Source organism: Vulpes lagopus, chromosome 6 (genome assembly GCF_018345385.1).
Source record: "Vulpes lagopus strain Blue_001 chromosome 6, ASM1834538v1, whole genome shotgun sequence".
Lineage (NCBI taxonomy): Eukaryota > Metazoa > Chordata > Mammalia > Carnivora > Canidae > Vulpes > Vulpes lagopus.
Genome location: NC_054829.1, coordinates 95148231 through 95162822, shown reverse-complemented (window position 1 = coordinate 95162822; position 14592 = coordinate 95148231).

Sequence of the window (14592 nt, the reverse complement as noted above, 5' to 3'; positions counted from 1 at the left end):
GATTCATCACTTGCATATAATACCCATTGCTTATTTTAATGAGTGCCCTCCTTAATACCCATCACCCATTTAGCCCATCCCCCTCCCACCTACCTCCCCTCCAGCATCTCTCAGTTTGTTCTCTATAGTTAAGAATCTATTTTATGGTTTGCCTCCCTTTATTCCCCCTGTGTTCATTTCCTTTATTTCCTAATTCCACATATGAGTGAAATCATATGATAGTTTCTTTCTCTGACTGATTTACTTCATAAGACTCTCTAGCTTCATCTATATCATTGCAAATGGCAAAATTTTAGTCTTTTATATGGCTGAGTAATATTCCATTGTGTGTGTGTGTGTGTGTGTGTGTGTGTGTGTGTGTGTGTTTACCATCCCTTCTTTATCCATGCATCAGTCAATGGGCATTGGGGCTGTTTCTATATAGCATGGCTATTGTTGATAATACTGCTATAAACATTGGAGTGCATGTGTCCTTTCAAATCAGTATTTAAGCCCAGAATTACTCTGAAATAGAATCACACAAAAATCTGAAAAGTGTAGACAGTAATCTCTAATGAACATGGATGCAAAAGGTCTAAACACATTTTTAACACAACAAATCTGACAGTTAAAAAAAAGATAATATGATCAAGTAGGGTTTATTCAAGGAATGCAAGGTTTAACAGTTAAAAATTGATCAATGTAATTTATCTTATTAACAGACTAAAAGCAAAAAAATGTCATGATGATTTCAGAAGATACAGAAAAATCACTAGACACAATATAATGGACATGTCTGATAAAACTCTTAGCAAATCAGAAATACAAAGGAACTTTCTTTACCTGATCAAAGGCAACTACAAGAAAAAGCTATAGCTTAATGGTGAGAGGTTGAATGCATTCCTCCTAAGATAAAAAAAAACAAAACAAAACAAAAACAACAAACAAGAATGCCCTTTTCACCACTTGTATTAAAGCTTTTGTTTTTTTCTCCCTCTACCTTGGAAGTCCTTGCTAATGCAGTAAGTCAAGAAAAGAAAAAGTAGAAGGAATCCAGACTAAATGTGAACAAATTAAATGGTCCCTACATGCAGATGACATAAGATGACATAATTGTCTACATTGAAAATCCAGTAGAATCTACAAAAAAAAAAAAAAAAAGCTACTGAAACTAATAAGTGATTCTGGCAAGGCTGCAAGATATAGATCAATATAAAAATTATTTTATTTCTACATACCAGCAACAAAGAATTGAAAATAAAAATAACATGTATAATAACATAAAAAATATGTACTATTTTATAGATAAATGATATGTGAAAATCCTAAATGCTTAAAACTTCATAGCACTTCTAAAAGAGGTTAAAAAAAAAGTAGATAAATCATTTTCTTGGATCAAAGGATCCAAAAGTTTTAATTTTTAATTTTTAAATAGATTTATTTATTTATTTGATATATAGAGAATAGTAGGAAGGGTAGGGGGGAAGTATCTTCAAGCAGATTCCTTGCTGAACAAGTAGCCAGACACAGGCTCCATCTCACCACCCATGAGATCATAACCTGAGCAAAAACCAAGAGCCAAATGCTCAACCAGCTGAGCCACCCATGCTTTCTAAGATCCCAAATTTTTAAGTGCCAGTTTTCCCCAGGTGGTTCTATAGATTCAACATAATACCAGTCAAAATTCCAGAAAGGTTTTAGAGAAATTTGCCAGATAATTTTAGTACTCACATGGAAATGCAAAGGACACAGAATAGGCCAAAAAACTTTGGAAATAGAAAACAAAGTTGTAGAACTTACACTACCTGACTTCAAGACATTAAAGTAACATTAAACAAGACATGATAATGTTGGCAGCAAGTAGACAAATAAGTCTATGAAACATAATACAAAGTCAAGTAATAGAAGCATATATACCCAATCAACTGATTTTACAAGTTACAATGCAATTCAACATAAAAAATATGAACTTGTCAAAAAATGGTGCTGGAACAATTGAATATCCAAATGAATAAACAAACAAAAATAAACCTTGAACCATACTTTGTACCATATACAAAAATTAACTCAAATTGATTTAGAGACCTTAAGGTACTTTGTAAAATCACAAAAATTCTAGTAAAAAATATAAAAATAAAAAATGTTACCTTGGGCTAGTCCAAGATTTTTGGAAAATGATAACCAAACACAATCCATTTAAGAAAAAAAACTTTTCGTGTCTTTGTGTGTGCATTTGCATGAATTATCTGTTGAAATAATTTGTCATTGTTTCATTAGGTTATTTCATTTTATTACTGTTTTCTTTCTCCTCCTGCTTCACTCTATATAGCCTGTTTCTCTTCTAACTGGGTGAGGGAAATAGTGAGAAGAGAGAAATTAGGTGCTTCTTACTTGAAATCAGGTGGTTACATATATTCTAGAACTGGAATATGGTTAACTTATACTTTACTGCTTGTTTCTTGTGGAGTATTCTTGGGGAAATCCCATTGGCAGGAACTTTTTACCTCTTGGCAATGTTTTGTATTTCTCAGATTCACAGGCTCAATCTCATCTCCTGGCTAGATGGTATTTAACTCCACCCAGGTTCATGATGTGGGATTCCCTTCAGTCTCTTTGATCATCCACTTGGAGAGAATTTTAAGTGGTTCTAGATTCACTTGCTCCTTTGGATGGGGCATCAGTGGTGCCTCGGAAACACAAAGACAACATTTAACCCAAGAAAATTATGTAGTTGAGCCTTGCCGTAACACAGTTACCTCTAGCCTACTGCTTCAGGACTTACTGCAGCTTGTTTTTTGTTATTGTTGTTGTTGTTTGTGTTGTGTTGTTTTGTTTTTTTCCCTTTCCTTTTCTCCTGCCTAAATCTGTTCTCAGTTTTCTTGGCCTCTTACTTGCAAGGAACCCATTTCAAAGTCTCTGAATTGCTCCCTCAAAACCCTGTCACTAAGTTTATGGTAAAGGAAGTACTGACAACTCTTTCCCCTCTGTACAGTGTGGCAATAAATCTCCAAATAAATATCCTCACAAGTTCAACTTTCTTCTCCACACCATCACAATTATTTCATATTTTCAAAATGCATAATGGAGTTAGGAGTCATTGAATTGGCTCTCAAACATTTCCATTGTAAATACTGTCTGCGGGGATGTGATTTAGGCTTTCTTATCCATTTTTGTTCTTTTTGTGGGGTATCTTGTTTGTGACAATTTTAATTTTTATGATTTTCTCTTATGTAAAATTAAGGTTCTGAAACTCACTCCCCATGTCAAAAATAGCTATTCTAAAAAGGTATAGCATTTCAAAGGTTACATTGTAGTGTCACCGTACTTGGACAGTATGACTTAAGTTTTGTTCACTTACCAGATGGGTGACTTGGATTGCATACTTAGCTTAAATTATCTTTTTATAATACAAGTTGATGTCATGAAGTGATACTCAAAGTCCCTTATAATTCTAACATTGTTTTACTTTTAAAAATATAGCAATATTATTTTTATCATAAGAGTAAGTGCTATGTAGGAAAAAGGAAGGTTGTAAAGAACAATGCTACTGAAAAATGCAGAGAGTGAAAATCTCATACCACTAACTCTTAAAATTACTAACAAGAACAAGTTATAGTTAGAACAAAGTAAAATGTATAACAAATATATCTTAGCTAATGTCCTGATTATACCTCTTATTTTAGCCATTTGTGAATTTATATTTCTTGGTAATTTCTTCAATATCTTTTGTAAGACTTTTAGTACCTCAAAAGTTTCCCCAGCCTAGTTAATTAATTCTAGGCATTCCTAGGGTATGTTTTAGATGTGAACAGAAGTTATTTATCATTCAACTTTATACGTCTTCAATACATTGGCAACCTGTAGTAACAGCTGTTCATTCCTTAAACGCCCATAGTGAGGTCGTTCTAGTGGGTTCTGTCCCTCCCACTATGCTATTTATCATCAGGCATCACTGTCATTACCTCTCTCTGGGTATCACCATTGCTACTGTCACTATCCACTCTTGTGTGTGCTTTTTAAAGGCCTTGGTTTGATAAAATCATCTTATGAGCCTTATAGAAGCTGGCAGCTTTCCTCTCTCAGCTTGAGTATCGTTTTTATCCTCAGGGGTACCAAAAGCTTTAATGCTTATACCACAATATCTTACAAACAACTTTTGTGAAGTAAAGTTTTTGGCTTTTATTTGTAGCCATTGTTACCTTCATTCACCACAGATACATTCCATTTCTCCTATCCTTTGTTAAGAATCATAGGAATGGGTGAAATGAGAGTAAACAAAAATTATTTATTGTGAATAATTTGCACTTGGATTCTAAATCAATTGTGAGGAAAGAGAAACAAGAGCAGATATAGGCACAAGAAGATTTCGTGAGTATGTGGTGTCCATATAATGCTGGGCTTGAGATATGTTGTCAAATCATAATGAAGTATACTTAAGGGATATTTCATCCAAGAGCTAAATCAAGAGAGAATTGTTGGGACACCTGGATGGCTGAGTGGTTGAGCTTCTGCCTTAGGCTTAGGGTATGATCCCGGGGTCCTGGGATAGAGTCCCACATTGGGCTCCCTTTGGGGAGCCTACTTTTCCTCTGCCTATGTCTCTGCCTCTCTCTCTGTGTTTCTCATGAATAAATAAATAAAATCTTAAAAAAGAGAGAGAGAGAGAGGGAATTGTCTTGGAGTAATATGATCCGTATTCATCAGAGGTAAATGACTGGGAAATGTAGAGTTTATTTAATGCATTCATTATTCAATAACTATTTTTGACAATCTGTTGGATGAAAATAAAAAGAGTATATCAAATTTATATATGATACAAAGCTTTAGATATAGCGATATAGAATTGTAAAGGAAATTGCTACTACACTTACAATCGGGAGAAGATAAAAATACTGAATTGTCAATGCTTTGGTTTTTAAATACATTAGCTCAGTAACTTGTGCTGTGACCTTCAGTATAATTTTGGATGGATGCCTTAAGATTTTGAAGGAATGACCCATCTCCCATGAAAGAGTAAATCTGAAGATAAATTTGAGTTACAAACATTATGCTAAATTCTCCTTGTCCCCTGTCTCTGATGACTAAACTTTTATTCCTAGATCAAATGTGTCTGCTTCACTCTCAACTCTTGGTATAAGTATACTCCTGAGAGACTTCTAAGTTACTCATGGAAATAGTCAGTCTGACCTAATTTGACAAAATTTCCAGGATATGCATGAATACTAATATTGGATTTAGTAGAAATACAAATTGAGCTGTCCCCATCAATCCAACCTGTATCTAGATAAATTATTCAACTTCTTTGTGTCTCTTCTCTCCTACTTGTAAATCAAAGTGAAGAGTTATGATATATATTTTAAAACTTTAACCTGCTTCATATCACAAAAAATGTTAAATATAGTAAAATAAAGATACATACCAAGTTAATGATATAGTAGAAATAGAGAAATTAAGAATAAGCATAAATAGGGCAGCCCTGGTGGTGCAGCGGTTTAGCGCCGCTTGCAGCCTAGGGTGTGATCCTGGAGACTCTGGATTGAGTCCCACCTCAGGCTCCCTGCATGGAGCCTGCTTCTCCCTCTGCCTGTGTCTCTGCCTCTCTCTCTGTGTGTCTCTAAAAATAAATAAATAAATAAATGATCTTTTTTAAAAAAAGAATAAGCATAAATAGAAATAAAACATTAAAAAAAAAAACAAAACAAAACAAAAAAGAAATAAAACATTAAAATGAAATATTTTAAAAGCATAAATAATTCATTTTTTGTTATGAGTTTTTACAATTTTAAACTGAGCAGCACAGTCAATTATAAAGTTGGCAATATAAAAAAAAAAAAGCTTGAGTCCTGCTTGTACTTAGAAAGCCATAATAAAAGGAAGTTGCTCCAACACCAAGAACAAAAAACATGTAAATTACATGATTATAATCTTTTTAACCCATTAGACAATTTACAAATGGCTGAGATTGTAAGGCAGGCACGTGAACTGAATTAAAAAAATAATAAGCACTTTGAGGAGATACAGAGCATATTGGATGTTATACTTTTGGCAGATTGTAGGAGAGAGAAGTGGTAGACATGAACACAGATACAGAATAAACTGCATGCAAGCATGCAGGTGGTAATTGTCTGATGGTAGAGGACAGAACTAAATAATGTCCATGTACTAGACTCTTCTTTCATGCAAAGCAAAAGTTATCTTCTCCTTGGGGGTGGGGGGGATAAGAAGAAAATCTTTTACTCCATGCTCTCAGAACAACATCCACTACCATTGAGAGAAGGATAAAAACAAAATCCCTCTGGCATTAAGTAAAGAGCTACAAACTCCCCCATGTCTCTTACCCAAAGCTGCTGAGGAAGGGGAAGATCCCCCCTTCTCTCATCCTTTTCACACTGATTCAAAAGAAAGAGCAGGAAACTCACTATTGTTGAGGATCCTTTGTTGATTCAAAGCAAAGATTGTTTGCTGCTGGGGAAGAAACAGGACACATACTCATACTTAGGACTCTTTACCAGTATAAGGAAGAATTGTTCTTTCATGAGAAAGAAGACAGAAAGTTAGAGTCTCAGGTAAACAGAGTATTGAAATTGACAAGAATAGGAGACCAAGAAAACTTCTAAGTCACTGAGTCCTCTGGGTCAACTAAAAAGTGGTGGCAATTAGCTGCTGGAAGAGGAGAATAATCAAACATGTGGTGCAGTTGCTTAGGTATTCCCGAAACCTTACAATGGACTAGGAGAAACTGCCCCCCCCCAGCATTTTAGACCCATTAAATTGCACAATGAACACAGATCTTCCCCATATGGAGTCATATGAAATCCATGGTGTATGGAGATAACTATGGCAGCACAAGCCTCAAACTCAATTTCTAATTAGACGGACTCCAATTATGATGCTAACAACAGATAAAAGGAAAGATATAACCTTTTTCTAGACATAAATTAGATTTACCTAAGTTCTAATAATCTTTTATACACACATTTTACCATTTAATAAAAAATTAGAAATTAGAAAAATAATTAAAAAATTAATTATTAAGCAATAAATCAATCAATAGAACTAGACCAGAGATCAGTGGTCCTTATATTGGAACCATCAGATAGAGGCTTTGAAATAATTATAGTTATTTATTTATATTAATAAATATAGCAGAAAAAGGTTAAAACACAAATGAAAAGAGTAAGAATTTCATGAGAAAAATGGAAAAGATTATAAAAGTGAGTTACATAATAATGCTTGGAATTAAACTAATCAAAAAAGAAAACAAAAAGCACTTAACAGTTTGTGTTTTCAATGTTGTCTGAAGAGAAAATACCAAGGTATTATTTTTTTAAAGATTTATTTAGTTATTTATAACACACACAGAGAGAGGCTCCTCACAGAGAGCCCCATGCAGGACTAGATTCTGGATCCTGGAATCACGCCCTGAACCGAAGGCAGACGCTCACTCGATGAGCCACTCAGACATCCCTCAAGATGGTATTAATCATGGAAGAAATATATAAATGGGAAGCCCTATGAGAGACAATGAAGTGTGGTGAGTCAGAGAATGCTAGCAGAGCCTTAGACCACAACTGGAATGTGATTCTACATGAGGAAAAAAGAAGGAAGGAAGGAAGGTTAAGTGGAAGTTTGTTCCACATATGTGTTATAAAGAAACTCTCCAAGGGTGCAAAAGATGACTTAGTTCAAAACATTTTTTATTGTAACAAAGAACTGCAAGCAACCTAGGTGTCCCTTGCTATAAATAAATGATAAATTAAGTGTGATATATGCATATAATGGAAGACTTAACACAAGTCTCTCTCCCTCACAAACACATTGCACAAAACACTCGACATGTTTTCAAGGATACATTTACATCTAAATAAGAAAATTGGCAATGGAATATGTGTAAAATCATTCAATACACTAAAAATAGGAATGGAAGGCAAGAGGAATGGGACTGGAGAAAAAGAGGATGAAGAAAAGATAAAATACAATTAAAATAAATTAGAGGGTGGCTTGGATGTAATGATGCTGATATTATCCTATGAACCTAATTCTGTGTATGTAAGGTTTCTAAAAAAAGAAAGAGAGAGAGAAAAAGAGCATATGTCAGAGAAAGAAAGACCTAACATATGCTCTTCACTCATCCACTAATATTTTTCAGCACTCAGTTATATTATCTATTATGTGGAACTTAGGCCAATATTCTTGACAACATTCTTGATACTGATTTTTTCAACATCACATAAAAAATTATAAAAAGGAAAATACATGAAAAAATATTAGAAAAAATAAACACTAAAAATTGAGAGTAAAACCATATTAATTTCTTTCTGAATTAGCAATAATTAAATCTCATTAGGGGATAATTTATTCTGGTCCTGTGAAATAACATATTGTGTAATTAGTGAATAAGAAAAATGACCGCATATATTGTACACTTGCTACTTAATACACTGTGTGCTAAAAGTTTACATGTCTCATCTCATTTATTTTTCACAGCATTTCTAGTCAGGGGGTTTAATCATTATTTCCATTGAATAGATAGAATGAGACTTTGACAGATCATATAATTTTTCCAAGGGCACATAGCTTGAAATGTAAAATGATTCTGGTTGTCATATTCTGAGGTATTACATATGTGGAGGATATTGTTGTTAATGTATACTTTTATTAGTTAGGATTATAGGTGACTATATATAATAGTTTGCTCTGGCTGCCATAACAAAATACTACAGACTTTGTGGTACAAACAACAGAAATTTATTTTCTCACAGTTCTGGAGGTTAGAAGTCTAAGATGAAGTGTGAGCAGGTTTACTTTCATCTGAGGCCTCACTCCTTGTCTTGCAGATGGCCACCTTTTTGCTGTGGCCTCATGATTATCCCCAAAGCTGTGTTGTCTGTGTCCTAATCTTTCCTTCTTATAAGGACATCAACTATACTGGATTAGGACTCACCTATAATTTCCTTAAACTCTCTTCTATCTCCAAATATAGTCACAAGGACTTTAAATTTATGGATAACCCAATTTCAAGCTATAACTCTAAATATTCTAAATATACTGAGAAGCAACTGGAGTATAGCAATTGGGAAAACTCTTAAACCCAGTCTGCCTGGACTCAAACTCTGGTCTGTGGGATTTCCCTGACCTATGCTGGATTTCTCCATTTATAAAGTGGGAATAAAAATAGAATCTTACTCGGGCACCAGGGTGATTCAGTGGTTGAGTGTATGCCTTTGGCTCAGGTCGTGATCCTTGGGTCCTGGGATTCAGTCCCAAATCAGGCTCCCTTCAGGGAGCCTGCTTCTCCCTCCGCCTATGTCTCTGCCTTTCTCTGTGTGTATCTCATGAATAAATAAATAAATAATCTATAAATAAATAAATAAATAAATAAATAAATAAATAAAATCTTATATAAAAGGTCTATTTAAAAGATTTTCCTCAATACATACATTTATTACATGACTTTGTTTATAATAAGTAGTGAATAAAATTTAGCTTAAGAAAACTTCACAAAGGGTAGCCCTGGTGGCTCAGCAGTTTAGTGCTGCCTGCCGCCCAGGGTGTGATCCTGGAGATCCGGGATCAAGTCCCATGTCAGGCTTCCGGCATGGAACCTGCTTCTCCCTCTGCCTGTATCTCTGCCTCTCTCTCTCTCTCTCTCTCTCATGAATAAATTAAAAAAATCTTAAAAAAAAAAAAAAACTTCACAAAGAGGAAATAACTTCTGAATGGGTTAGATATACATGGCAGAAAGTTAAGTTTGCCACCATGTACTGTAAGGACAATTAAAGTGGAAAATTCATGTCAAAAATCACCCATGATTAGACTTTATATCCAATATTTTAATGCACTTGACTCTCAGCCTACAATCTGTAGTGGTTTTGACTCTGTATGTTTGTGTATCTGTATTTCTTGACTGACTAATGAAAATTCTGATTTTTTTTCTTTTTTTTTTTTTGGTTTGCACTTGACCTTATATTTATTTCCAATTAGACTGCATTAAGGTAAAAAAATATGTATTTTATGTAGTAATTCTCAGCAGAGAGTATTACTTATCCTAAGAACTAATGAGTTATAAATGAGAAGTGAAAGTTACAAAAGTAGTATTTCTAGGACGTATTATATCCTAGTATTTAACAAAGATTTCATTAATGGAGAAGTTAAGCACTTTGGTCATGATTACATAATTAATTGTCAGAATTTCAATGATTATTTAACTCCAAGCCGCATGAAGACTTGTTGAATATATTCATGACAATCACATCTTTTCTTATTGTTTTGTAACACTTTTAATTTTATATTTTGATTATTTTGTATTTATGAAATGAAACTATAGAGGAGAAAATTTTCTTCTACACTGCTAGGTCCTATGGGTCTATGAAGTAAGCTGACAACAGGCAGAGTAACAGAAGAAATGATATAATAGGGGACCTTACAGGACAACACAAGTGACATCTGTAACACAGATTTGGAGGCTTCCCTACCATCCTAGGCAACTTAGGGGAGAGTGAATGATCTCTTAGGAAAAATGAATGAGTCCTTAGCAGAAAAGTGGGAGGAATGATAGCTTGTGACAAAGCTTGTCAGAGTATGGTGTAAACTTCTAGTTTCCTTTCCTGTGATAAGATTTCATCTTCCCTTGTTGGTGAAACTCTCCAGGAGAGCATTGATGACAATTTAATTGGTTTTGGAGAATCTATCTCCAGGCAGATACCAGGAGTTCATAGAAAGCCTCCCCCTGCATTTGCCACTTTCCTGTGTCTTCAAGCTCTAAATAATCTGTAAACCGATGCAGCATATTTGGGGTGGCATGTCCTAAACCCCTTCAAAATAAATAGCATTATATCTTTATTATCTAGCATGCGTATAGAATGGAATGTTCTGATAATTCAAAGTCATTTTTGAAGAGGTTTAACTTGTATACGTTTGCACAAAATATACCTAATAGTATTTCCAAATATGCTTTCTATGCTGCTGATAGAAAGAAAAGTTAATGTAGGAGTTTTAAAAATATTTTTGAGATTCTAAAAATTCAATTGTTTATATCAAATCAATGTCAAAATAACAAAAAAAGTAGCAAGAAATTGTAAAAAGGGTTATACAGGTTCACCAACTAATAAAATTTTAAGTTTACTTTCTCATATTCTCTATATGCACATTATTACAATTTTTTGAAACCATTTGAGAATAAGTTGCTATATATTATGTACCTTTTGTAACATTTGATTTTCATATATTACTCTATAATCTTTGAAATTGATACAACTTTAATATATACAAATGACGTGGTGCTATTGTCATTAGATTTGCTGATCTATGCATTATTTATTCAAAACATATTTTTTAAGTACCCAATATGTGGTTACAGTCATGAACAAATTAAGTAAAATCCCCCTCCTCATATCCTCATAGGTTTTACAAAGAAGAATAAGTACAATGAAAGTTATCATGAGGGTTAGGATAATGAAAATAAAATTGATACATATTTAATAAATGTTCATGTATCTCAGAAGTCTGTAGAAAAGTACATGTAAGCAAGGGCTGAAGAATTAATAGAAGTGGGAAGAGGAGATCTTAAGATTACTTAAAATGTTTCTTTATATACATAAAGAAATCAAGATAAGCTTTTTCACTAGTGATCTCAAGCAACAGAAGCAAGAATATTTATGCCCTTTTATTTATGAATGTCAAAGTAGAGAAAAGATGGTCTTTTCTGAAAGGTAGTATGCTCTGCTCTCCTCATGTTGTGATTTAAACAGATGAGAGAGGAACTTTAGATAGGCATTTCCAGGAGTTTGGAAGAATGACTATTGCAGTGAGACACTTTATGGACTTTTCCCAGAAAAAGATATTTCCCCTTGCCACATATGAGTTAATGTTCCCCATGAGCACTCTGACCTGGAGAACAGAGATAAGTGCCCACCCTCAGAATAGGAAGCAATTCCCCCATCCACTGAGCCATCATTATGGAAGGCAGCCAAGGAAGAAGACATTAGTCAAATGCTCTTCATTTACACAACCAGGCACAACCAGATGCCTCAGGATAACCTCAGGCCAATCTTTTTATGGTATGACTTGAGACTGTGGAATCCTGTAAAATGGCATGGCTTCTTCAACTGTGTCTCTTGACATTCTGTGAGAGGGCTAGAGACAGACATCATGATAATTTCACTTCAAGTCTTCCCTGGTCAAAAAGTAAGCTTTGTATTTTGTGCTGAAGGCACCTCTTTATAAGATGGACTATCAAGAAAACTGGAAGGATTTTGAATTCTTGCATTGAGATATAAGATGTGTGAAATTCAGGTATTCTTGTGAAATTCAAACACTCCTAAAATTAAACATAAATACTAATCACTTCAGTGAAAATAAAGTATCATAAAGCAAATCTCTGATGAATATTAGAGCTATAAGAGCTCTACAATTATACATACAATCATATATGTATACAAATGTATTTATTTTTCTATTACAGTCCTTAATACAGTGTTGTAATTATTAGCTGTTTTCCTGTCTCTTCAATTTAAAGGTCAGCAGCACATATCATTTTTCTCTATATTTTCACTCCCCAATATAGTATGGGGACACTAATTAATGTGTGAATGAATAAATCCATTCAATTGTCCCAAAGTCACATATTGATTGGTATTGATTGAACTGAATTATTGGAATGACTATACACACTAATCATAACACAATTAGCATGTAGACAGTAGACGCTAGATTTTTAAAAATTCCCCAGTTTTTAAAGTAGGAGATTTGTATTTTAGCTATCACTCTTTCAGTAAGCTAAATTTATAACTAAAAATAATAGATGAGTTGAGGATCTATTCCCTTTCACCTCTACTTTCATTTTAGAGTTGTAGGAACATTTTGAGAAAATTTTCAGGAAGGGATACAATGAATTTATATCAGTTTCTAGAGACAGCATTTACTAGGGGATAAATGAGCTTCCAACTGAATAGGAACTGGAACTTTCCTGAATCTCTTCGTCTGTCCCACAATTTTAAAGCTTCTCAATTGATGGGTCATATTTCCCATACAGAGTTCTCCAGTCAGTTAGCTAATGAGATTTTTCTTTCCCAACTGTAATAAGAATAAAGAAAGAGCAGTTATGTTTTACTAGACTGGGTCATTCAATCACCTGACCATGCTAGAACTTGAAGCAGAGATGAAATGTTCAGCAAATCCTGACTCATTATCTCTGCAAGCCTGGGTCTAAAGGGCAAAGTTATTAGAAGTGACTTTCAAAACAACTTAATGTGTGTCTCATGGAAATGGTCAAAAAGATCATTTTAGTAAAGAAGATGCCACATCATTTACTTCAGGGACTCAGTTGCAAAAAAGGCCAGAATTATAATAAAGAACAAATTATTGTTTTAGCCTGATGATTTTCAGGAAGTTGATTAGCATTTCTAGGAATTCTTTGTATTAAATTATTATTTTATTATGTATAGATGATAGTTTTTAAAGTTAGTTTTCCTGTAGGAATGCTTTAAATGTAAACTTTTCTTCCTTTTATTCTGCTCAAGCACCCATCGCAAAGGTAACTTGGGGGAAAATTTTGCAAATCTGTCTGGAAAATATGAAATACTGGGGAGATGCTCGGAAGTATGAGCATTTACTATTTTCATTTGGAAGCTTCTTATGTTCCAAGAAAGCTCAACAGATTAATGAATACTACATTAGAGTAGCAAGTTGAGTCATATGCAAATATTTTAGGTCTTAACCCAAAAGAAATCTGCTATTCAAACCTGTCTCTGTGTGTTTGTGTGAGCAAAAGACAAAGATGGTTTCAGAAAAAATTACCTATTTTATTTTTCTGCTGTGACCGTTTTAGTAGGGATAGTTTAACATACATGGATGTAAGTAAATAATAGACTCAAGGAAGTGACTTGTAAGAACATCATCCAAAGTATCATTTTAATTAATGCCCCTTAACAGGTGCTAGTTGAATGTAGCATTCATTTTGGTGCACATGCATCTGTCTGAGTTCATCTCTGCCCAGGCTTGTCTGTATTTAAAAATCATTAATAATGAAACTAATTTCTTTCATCTCCATGGGCACTGACAATGAAAAATGAGCAAACAAGTTGAAGGGAATATAAATATTACATGCCCAAATATTGCTTTTCATCATGGTGCAGGGGCCAGGCATTGTGTTGATCTGGATATATTCTACATTTCACAAAGCCAATGCAGTTTCTTTCAAAATGATAAATAGGTCAAAGAGTTCAACCACATACTAGTAAATCATAAAGGATCTAACTCTCATACAAAAGAAAGGACCTTCTAAGTATAGAAGGAGTTATAGACACTAAGCTTATTGTCTCATTTTTTTCTCTAGTAGCTTGTGAAGAGACAAATTTCTGTCTAATATAGGGCTTTTGAGATGAAAACAAAATATAGTCGAGTTAATGTTTTAAAATAATATCAACATATAATAGTCCATTCTTTGTTTCATTCTGACCTCAAAGAATTACTTGCCTATTCACAAACCTCCACTGGCTCTTCAGGACCAGCAAGTTCAGTACAAAAACCTTGGACTTTGCATTTAAAGTCTCTACAGTGTGAATCCCAGCCCCTACATCCAGCTCCATTGGCATCTCCCACAGCTCGCTTATA